Below are 9,969 nucleotides of genomic sequence, written 5' to 3' on the forward strand. Positions count from 1 at the left end.
GGTAAGGGATGGGGCGGGGAGGATGGGTAAAGGATGGGGCGGGGAGGAGCTGTCTAGATAAGCTGTTTACTCTCCCCAGATTAGTGACACACTTTAGACATATTATTACAACCAAAAACAGGTCGATTTTATTCAACTTAGGAGAACTGGTCCCCGTTTTGAACGTAGCTCCGGGAGAGCGGGACCCCGGGATCACGTGATGTTAGCCATAGAAAACGGATCTTGGTGACTTCCATTTGATTTGTCACTCGAGGACTGGAATTCACTCGAGATAAAATTGATTGTGACTGTGTGTGTGTGTGTGTGTGTGTTTGTGTGTGTGTGTGCGTGTGTGTGTATGTGCTGTAATTACTGTAATTTATTTCATATTATTTGTTTGTTTGTTTATTATTTGTCTGTTTGTTATTGTTTGATTTTAATTTATTATTAGTTAATTGTCAATTTATTATTATATACTATTTACCTGTTTGTTTATCATTTAACTATACCTATGCATTTATTTATTTTATTTTATTTGTCATTATTCATATTATCATAATTCTTATTTATTTATCTATTTATCATTATTATATTTTTTTTCGCATCCGACCTAGTTATGAACCAAAAGCTCTCCTGTCGGCATGCTCCGCCTTCGTAATTCTTTGTGTGCGCGTGTGTATCTATCTCCAACACAAGAAGGCACCTTGTGGCAAGACATCCCAATATTTCACTCGTACTGTGTTCCCAACTGAAGAAATAGCAATAGATCTGGCCGAGCGTATCAGGAAGTTTTGTGCATGTTGTGTACCTTGAGAAGCTCCCGTAATTACCCTCTCCCCCTCCCCCCCTGCACCCTCCTTCTTCCCAAAGTGTGCCGAGTGGTGGGTCTGTTTCTATCGCGCTTCGCAATTAGTGTGATCCGAGTTCGAGTCCAGAAGTTACCGGTAACATGTGTTTTGGCAATATGGGTTCTAATCCCACCGATGCCACCACATGTTGAGTTCGAAAAATTACGGCTACAACATTATACATGACGTGTTTACGTCACGGGGTGCTTCGCTAAGGTCGAAAGTTACCTTTGCCCTCTATGTCTGGATAGCCATGACATCTGCTGGTGACAGTCATAATCAAGTCAGGCGGTAAAGGCCTTTTTTTTTTTTTTTTTTTTTTTTTTTTTTTTTTTTTTTTTTTTTTTTTTTTTTTTTTTTTTTTTTTGTCTGTACGCCTAGGACCGCGTCTAGGAAGTAAACTTAGTAGTGAACTTCTAGTGCCGGCGAATCTAGGACGCAGGTTATAACTTAACGTTGCATGGTACAATGCCAACTCCATTACAACCAGATGTTCATTAAGTTGTTTTTTTTTTTGTCTTGGTTCTCCTTCTACCTGGATTCAGGTAGTGTGGCACCCATTAACAAGCGGTCACAACTACCGCAATGGTTCATTAGTGCAGGGATATACAAATGTATGGTGTGGGATATAATAACTCAATCTCATTAGGTCCCAAGAACGTAACGTTGATGGGTCCAGTGATAAACAATAGATACATATGAAAATAAACGAATTTATAGATAATATAAATGAATAAATAAATAAACGAATGAGTAAATTAACGAATAAATAGTTAAATACATATATGTAAATAAATTGATTGATTAATTATTCAATAAATAATTAAATAGATATATAAGTAAATGAATAAGAAATGAACAAATATATAAATGAATAGATAAATTAATCAGTTAATTAATCAGTTAATATATGAATAGGTATATAAGTAAATGAATAAATAAATAAATCGATTTCTAATTCTCTCTCTCTACCTCTCTCTCTCTCTCTCTCTCTCTCTCTCTCTCTCTCTCTCAGTCACACACACACTCAGAGGAGAGATGGAATGTGTTCTCTCTATTTTCTCAATCTTTGAGAAAGGGAAAGGGAAAGAGAGAGAGAAAGAAAGGAAGAGAGAGAGAGAGAGAGAGAGAGGAAGAGATGCTCCGATGAATCAAGTACCCTGTGGGACTCCTCCCCATCCGGATGGCCTGGGCGAGTGCCATCACTGACCGCCAGAGATAAAGAGCTCCTTATGAGTATGACTGACCATACAATGCGAGTACTCTATGCGAGAGTGGTAAAAAAGGAACCTTGTGTAAGGTCCCTAGCCCACCTCACATCAAGAGACGTTAGTAATGGTCGGGACATGGTCTGTAAATGAGGACTTAAGCACCAGTATTTTTATTTTCATTTTTTTTTTTATGTTTGTTTGTTTAAGGTTTAAGGTGTTGTGGTCAGGACATGGTCTGTAAATGAAGACTAAGTACCAGTATTTTTATTTTTATTTTTGTTTTTATTTGTTCGTGTTTCTTTAAGGTGTTTAAGATCCTTCCTAGCCTCCTCCTCCTCCCCCTTCAAAGAAGATATTTTTGTTAAGATCGAGACAGGATCTGCAAACGAAGACTCTTTTTATGGTTTCCTGTTTTTGATTTTCAGTTTCTCCTTGTGTCACTTATTATCGCGATTGGGAAACACGTACATTTAAACCTCGGATAACGAACGTCACGTTTAACAAATAAATCGGTTAACGAACAAGTTTTGTAAGCCATATTTGTCTCTGTTAATGGACGATACATTGGGATACGAACATATGCATACGACTGTACACACAAAACCACCGGCTCAGTAGCGCTTTGAAGCGTTTGCCGTAATTGTTTCGGTTAGCGAATGCTTCGGTTAGCGAACGCCTCGGTTTACGAACGGATTAAGCTCGTTATCCGAGGTCCCACTGTATGTCCTTTTTAGTACTTCTAAAGCCCGATGACCTTTATGTAGTTTCCTATAAATACAACATGTCAGGCTTATAACACCATCGGTCAAATCCACTTCCTGTCCCCAATTCTCATAAATCTTCTTTGTCAAGGAAGAAAGTGGAGACCAGAAGGAAGATTTCATTACTCGCTAGATAATTTTTTTTTTTCCTTCAGCGCTGAAGAGTAAGATAATATCTCTGTGTTTATGGACTCCAGTGTTTGTAGAAGAATTGCGATTTCACAGTAGTAAACTATGATTCATAGATTGTTTAGCTGGTAAGCCTCAGGGCTTTGTTACAGAAACTCTTCCTGTGATTGACCTGAGGTCAGACAGTTTGGTAAAGATGTCCAAAAGCATCAGTAAGCGTTTCCTCAATGTTTGTTTGTTTGTTTGTTTGTTCGTTTTCTTTATTGTGTCTTATTTTACCTTGTTTCTTTTTATTTAAATTTCATTTATATTTCTATTCTCATTTTTATCTTTACTTTTGTTCTAGTTTTTATTTATATTTTTTAATTTAGTTTTTATTTTCATTTTCATTCTTGTGTTCATTTTATTTCATTCTATTCTATTCTTAATTATTTTGTTTTGTTTTATTTTTATTTGATTTTTTCATTATTATTATTATTATCATCATCATTATTATTATTATGACTATTATCATTATTATTAATTTTTATTATTATTATTATTATTACTATTATTACTATTACTATTATCATTATTATTATTATTATTTTATTTTTATTTTTTTCTTGCACATTTATTTGTTTTTGTGGACAACGAAGCGTATTTTGTGATGATTGTCACGTACTGGTTCGTGCTCTGGTCAGCAGCAAAAAGTCTTGAATTACTATTATCAAAGGTTTGATCCAAATGCTGCCAAGTGTTTCCTATTTAAGATCAATTCTTGAACTCAAGACAGGAAAAAAGTCAGGTTAATTATACGATAACAAGGGTCTGTGGAGAATACTCTTTCTCTCTCTCTCTCTATATATATATATATATATCCATATACTATATGTATATGTATATATATATATATACATGTATATATATATGTATATATATATATGTATATATATATATATGTACACACATATATATGTACACACATATATATGTATATATATATATATATATATATATATCCAACGCATTTATTTATTTATTTTTATTTTTATTTTGTTCACAGCTGTTCTTGGATTACCTCACAAATTATCATCACCTGTTTTCGAGGAAGGAGGGAGGGCTCGGAGAAAAGAAAGAAAATGTGCAGCTTCCCGAGCTAATTTATGGTTTTCCAAATGCAGATTATTACATATTTTTTTTTTTTTTTTTTTTTTTTTTTTTTTTTTTTTTTTAGGGGGCCAGGATCTGGTCGTATAACGTTTTCTTGTCGTTTCTTTTTCTTTCTATCTTTTTTTTTTCTTTCGTACATTCCTGTGCAAAGTCGCTCTCACTACTAACCATTACAAGTATCTCATGTCCTTTGGGTAGAGGTAAGTATATTCATTAAGGTCGTAGATGAAAGATATGAAATTGATGACATGACTTCCGGGAACCTATCGAAAATATGATATGGTTTATCTTCACAAACTCCCCCCTATCGGAAGTCTAGAACGGTGCCCCTCACAGAGGACTTAATAGCGTGGAATTTGATTAACCATGCCTTCAGTTCAACCTCGCCGGTGGCAGGATTCGAACCACCATCCCCTCGACCTTCGCCACAAGTAACGACGCCTTAACCCGCTCAGCCAGCTAGGTTCCGATCGTGAATATATATAATTAAAAATATCAAAATGGCTGATGTATTATAACCAATATAAAGTATGTGTATCAAAAATATGTCTTAAACCTATATGTTTAATACAGACGCCATGAAAACACTGACCACTACAACCTTTATTGTAATTGTATTTAATTGATTTGAGTATTTTAATTATCTTTTATGTCGCGAAATTAATATCCTCATTAATGAATTTAGCACTAACCTTGATATTCTGAGGAACGAGTCTCGTTTAGTTTTTATGTCTGTAACCAGACAATTTTATTCAAATGAGAAAGCCCACCTAACCTTACCTAACTTAACTTAACCTAAGCTAACCTGAACTAACCTTTCCTAACCTAACTTTTCCTAATCTAACTTAACCTACCCTAACCTTACCTGACCTTATCTAACCTAATTTAACCTAACCTAACCTCACCTCACCCAACTTAACCTACCCTAACTTAACCTCACCTAACCTTAGCTAACCTAACTTGACCTAACCTAACCTAATCTCACCTAATTTAACCTAACCTAACCTTATCTAACTTAATATAACCTAACCTAACCTAACTTAACCTAACATTACCTAACCTAATTTAACCTAACCTTACCTAACCGAACTTAACCTAACCTAAACTCACTTAACCGAATTTAACCTAACCTTACCTAACCTAATTTAACCTAACCTTACCTAACCGAACTTAACCTAACCTAACCTAAACTAACCTAAACTAACTTAACCTAACCTTACTTAACCTAACTTAAACTAACCTTACCTAACCGAACTTAATCTAACCTTACCTAACCTAAACTAGCCTAACCTAACTTAACCTAACCTTACCTAACCTAATTTAATCTAACCTTACTTAACCGAACTTAACCTAACCTAATCTAAACTAACCTAAACTAACCTACCTTAACCTTACCATACCTAACCTAACCTAACTTTACCTAATCTAAGCTAACCTAACCTTACCTAACTGAACTTAACCTAACTTAACCTTATATAACATAACATAACCTTACCTAGCCCAACCTAACCTTACCTAACTTAACCTAACCAACCTAACCTAACTTAACCTGACACGTTGATTTACTCATCTGAATGAAATCTTCTGACGTCACTCACACCAAAATGAATTTGTCGAGAGAGTCTGCGTGAAGGCGTTATCACACTAGGCCATTTTTCCTCCGACTGTTGTAGATTTGTAGCCCGCAGCTTTTGGAAAGGAATCTGATATACTGGAGCAAAATAATTTTTCGCCAAAATATCAAATGGCATTCTGTTTTTTTTTTTTTTTTTTTTTTTTTTTTTTTTTTTTTTTTTTTTTTTTTTTTTAGAAATGTTCTGGATGTGGGCGGTACCGCCGACTAATCGGAGGTTGGAGGAAAAATATCCCAGTGTGATAACCCCTGTAGACTTAGCTTCCGAGGAACAAACGAGAATAAACTTTACGATTCAGAGCTGGGTGCGTTATCGACGGACAGGTAGTGCGTTACCGAAAATTCTGGGGTGCGTTTCCGACAATGCGTTACCCATTTTGATTTCCTTACAGCGGTCCGCGTTACTGCGTATGTATATAAGCATATACACATACGCAGTATGTATACGCAGATTTTTCGGGAACGCACTACATGTCCGGCGGTAACGCACCACCTGTCCGGTGGTAACGCGCCCAGCTATGCTCATGAAAACTACAAGAAACCTAAACCGGATGGGTTTTCTTGAGACAATATACTACCCTTTCCCTACCAAAAGAACGCTCTCAATTTTAATAAAATCACCTGACGGCTGAGAGGTTTTTGGGAAAGGACCACCCGGCAGGGAAGGGGTTTCCATCCCTTCCGTCAGTGACATTCTTTGACCCGATTAGGAAGATTCAATTTCAGAGGCTTGAAGTCGCCGTTTACGATCTTTCATCCGAGACAATGATGTATTATGCGGCTGCTGACAAATATAGTGAGAGCTCGTTCGGACCGATGATGAGTGATTATGCAAAAAAAAAAAAAAAAAAAAAAAAAAAAAACAGGTAAGAGAGTGAATGGAAGAGGAAGAAGGAGTAAAGAGAAAGGGGCTTGTTGGAAGGCGAGATTGATAATGAGATTGAGATTAAAAATGGAGATTGAAAAGGGGAATAGGAACGGAAACGATAGTCAGAGAGAGAGAGAGAGAGAAGTGAGGAGAGATAGATAGAGAGAGAGGTAGATAAATAGAGATAGATACAGAGATACAGAAATAGAGATAGAGAGAGAAAAAAAGAGAGGTATAGATAGAACGAGAGAGAGAAGTAGAGAGAGCGAGAGAGAAATAGAAAGAGAGAGAAACAGAAAGAGAGAGATAGAGGGATAGAATTATATATAGAGAGAAAGAGAGATATAAATAGAGATAAAGTGAGATAGAAATAGAGAAAGAGTGAGATAGAAATAGAGACAGAAAGAGAGATAGTGATAGAAATATATATACATAGAGAGAAAGAGAGATATAAATATACATAGAAAGAGAGATATAAATAGAGAGAGAAAGTGAGATAGAAATAGAGAGTGAGATAGAAAAAGAGACAGAGAGAGAGATAGAGGGATAGAAATATATATATAGAGAGATATAAATAGAGATAAAGTGAGATAGAAATAGAGAGAGAGAGATAGAAATAGACAGAGAGAGAGAGAGAGAGAGAAAGTGAGACAGAAATAGAGAAAGTGAGATAGAAATAGAGAGAGAAAGTGAGATAGAAAGAGAGAGAGAGAGTGAGACAGAAATAGAGAGAGAGAGAGAGAGAAAAGGGCAAAGGTAACTAGTTTGGTCGCATCCAGCCAGCCATTACTCTTCGCGTAAGCTTTCCAATCGAGGTAGAGGTACGATCAGTACCTGAGGGGCTCTCTCGGCTGAATAAAATCATCTGACGACAAGTGGGATAAATGCACAAGGCGACTAGAACATCCCGCCCATGTACAATCTAGTACGTGTATTTTTCTATGTAGTGTTTAGCTTACAGTTAGGTAATTTTCTTGAATAGAAAAAAAATGATTTTTTTTTTTTTTTTTTTTTTTTTTTTTTTTTTTTTTTTTTTTTGTATCATGAAAAAACCTGGGTGGTTAAAAACTTTTGTTTGTAACTGTACGTCTTGCTTTTCTTCGTGTGTGTATCGTCGCTTGTCATCATGTCCATGTACCTTTGCAGTCTTCTTCCCTGTGTCTTTCTCGATATCTACACAAACTTCGCCGTTCTTTGTTTTTAAATCTTTATCTTCTCAGTTGTAGTTAGTTCACACATCCAACTTAGTATTTTTCATTCTCCACAACGTCCATCTTCCTTTTGGTCTTTCTTCATACGATACACACATACGCATACACATACACTTACACATACACATACACATACACACATACTCTGTTCCTTAAAATTCCTACTACACATACGCGATTCAAGTGAGTTCGTTTAAGTAGAAACGACATAGGTTACAATATTCTATTTTTTCGAATGTCCAAATGTCAAATCCCCTTTGCGTCATATATTCAGAAGCTGAAGGACTAACTAAGAGAAGTTAAATCTAGAATTCGATTATTAAACACATTTTTGAAGTGTAGACTTCGGGAAGTCTAGAATATTGTAAAATAAGTCGTTCATATTCACAACAATTGAAGAGAGTCGTGATCGCGTGACGGAGGCTTATGTCGTCAGTAGATATGAGGCTTTAAGAATCATTTAGATAAACACACAAGCAAGATGCTGTAATGACTCATTTGTTTTATATTATTTGTTTTTGTTATCATTTGTCTGTTTATTATTATTTGCTTGATTCACATTTATTATTAGTTATATGTCAATTCATTATTATTTGCTATTTACCTGTTTGTTTATTATTTAACTCTGCCCATGCATTTACTTATTTTACCTATTACTTATATTATTATAAAAAAAAAAAAAATTTTTATCATTATTATACATTTTTTCGCATCCGACCTAGTTATGGACCAAAAGGTCTCCTGTCGGCAAGCTCCACCTTTGCAAATCCTTTGTAAGAAGTCAAAACGATTCTCGGTGTTTATAAAGCCGAATCTAAACCACTTCCAGTTCAAGCCTGTTATCAACAGGTGTTTATTGTAACGGGAGAAGGAGAGACGAAAGGCGTGGACACTAGATGCCCAAAGGTCTGACCTCATTTGTTGGGTCGGCAGCTGGGAAATGAGGTCACACGGGCTCCCAAAGTCACTTGCCCTTAATTGCCCCCCCTCAAAAAACACACACGCGTATACACACATGCATACATGTGCGCACACACATACACATACGATACATGCACATACGCATGCACACAGACACACACTACACACACACACACACACACACACACACACACATGCACACACACTACACACACACACACACACACACACTACATACACACACACACACACCAAATTTTATGTTTTTACTCAAGACTATTATATATACTACAGGAAAGGGACGGATGGCCTAATTGTGCTTTCCTAGATCTACAAAAAGCTTATGATAAAGTCCCCCCCACAAAAAAAAAAAAAATATTAAGAAAACAGGAAATCATAGGAGGGACACAAGGTAAACTACTGAAATGGATGGAGGACTTTTTGCATGGAAGAAAAATTAAGGTAGTGCTCAGAGAGAAAAGTTGTACTTGGGAATAGGTGATTAGTGGAGTTCCACAAGGATCAGTATTGGCTCCAATAATGTTTGCTATTTATGTGAATGACATGGACGAGGGTGTGGAACGTTACATGAGTTTCTTTGCAGATGACGCAAAATTGTTAAAGAAAGTGTGTACTGAAACGGACCGTGACTCACTGCAGAGAGATCTAAACAGGGTTTGGAAATGGAGTCAGAAATGGGAAGTGGACTTCAACATTAAGAAATGTAGTATAATGGAATTTGGAAGAAGTAAAAAACGGATATCAGGACAATATAAGATTGTCGCAAAGGAAAAAAAGAAGGTCGGATCTTAAAAAGACCTAGAAGTAATCATCACAAAGTATATCCCCTGACAAACAGATAAACAAAATTGTCGGTGAAACCTATGACTTCCTAAGATCAATAAAAATTGTTTTTACTTAGTTGGATGAAGAAAGGGTAAAGAATATACTAGTCACACAGATAAAGCCGAAATTGGACTACGCAGCGACATTATGGTCACCCAGTACCAATAAGAATATAAGGAAAATTGAGAGAATCCAGAGAACAACTACGAAGATGGCCCCAACAATATCAAAACTATTCATACGAAGAAAGATTGTCAAAGCTAGAATTACCGACTCTGGAACAAAGGAGAAAAGTAGGTGAATTGTTGACCATCTACAGAATTATGAGAGGTATGGAAGTCCTTGATAGAGAAGACTTAATAAACTGGGATAAGAGAAACACAAGAGGACATGGAAGGAAGCTCAAAAAG

Source organism: Oratosquilla oratoria, chromosome 40 (genome assembly GCF_046742065.1).
Source record: "Oratosquilla oratoria isolate Oo_2021 chromosome 40, ASM4674206v1, whole genome shotgun sequence".
NCBI classification, from domain to species: Eukaryota; Metazoa; Arthropoda; class Malacostraca; order Stomatopoda; family Squillidae; genus Oratosquilla; species Oratosquilla oratoria.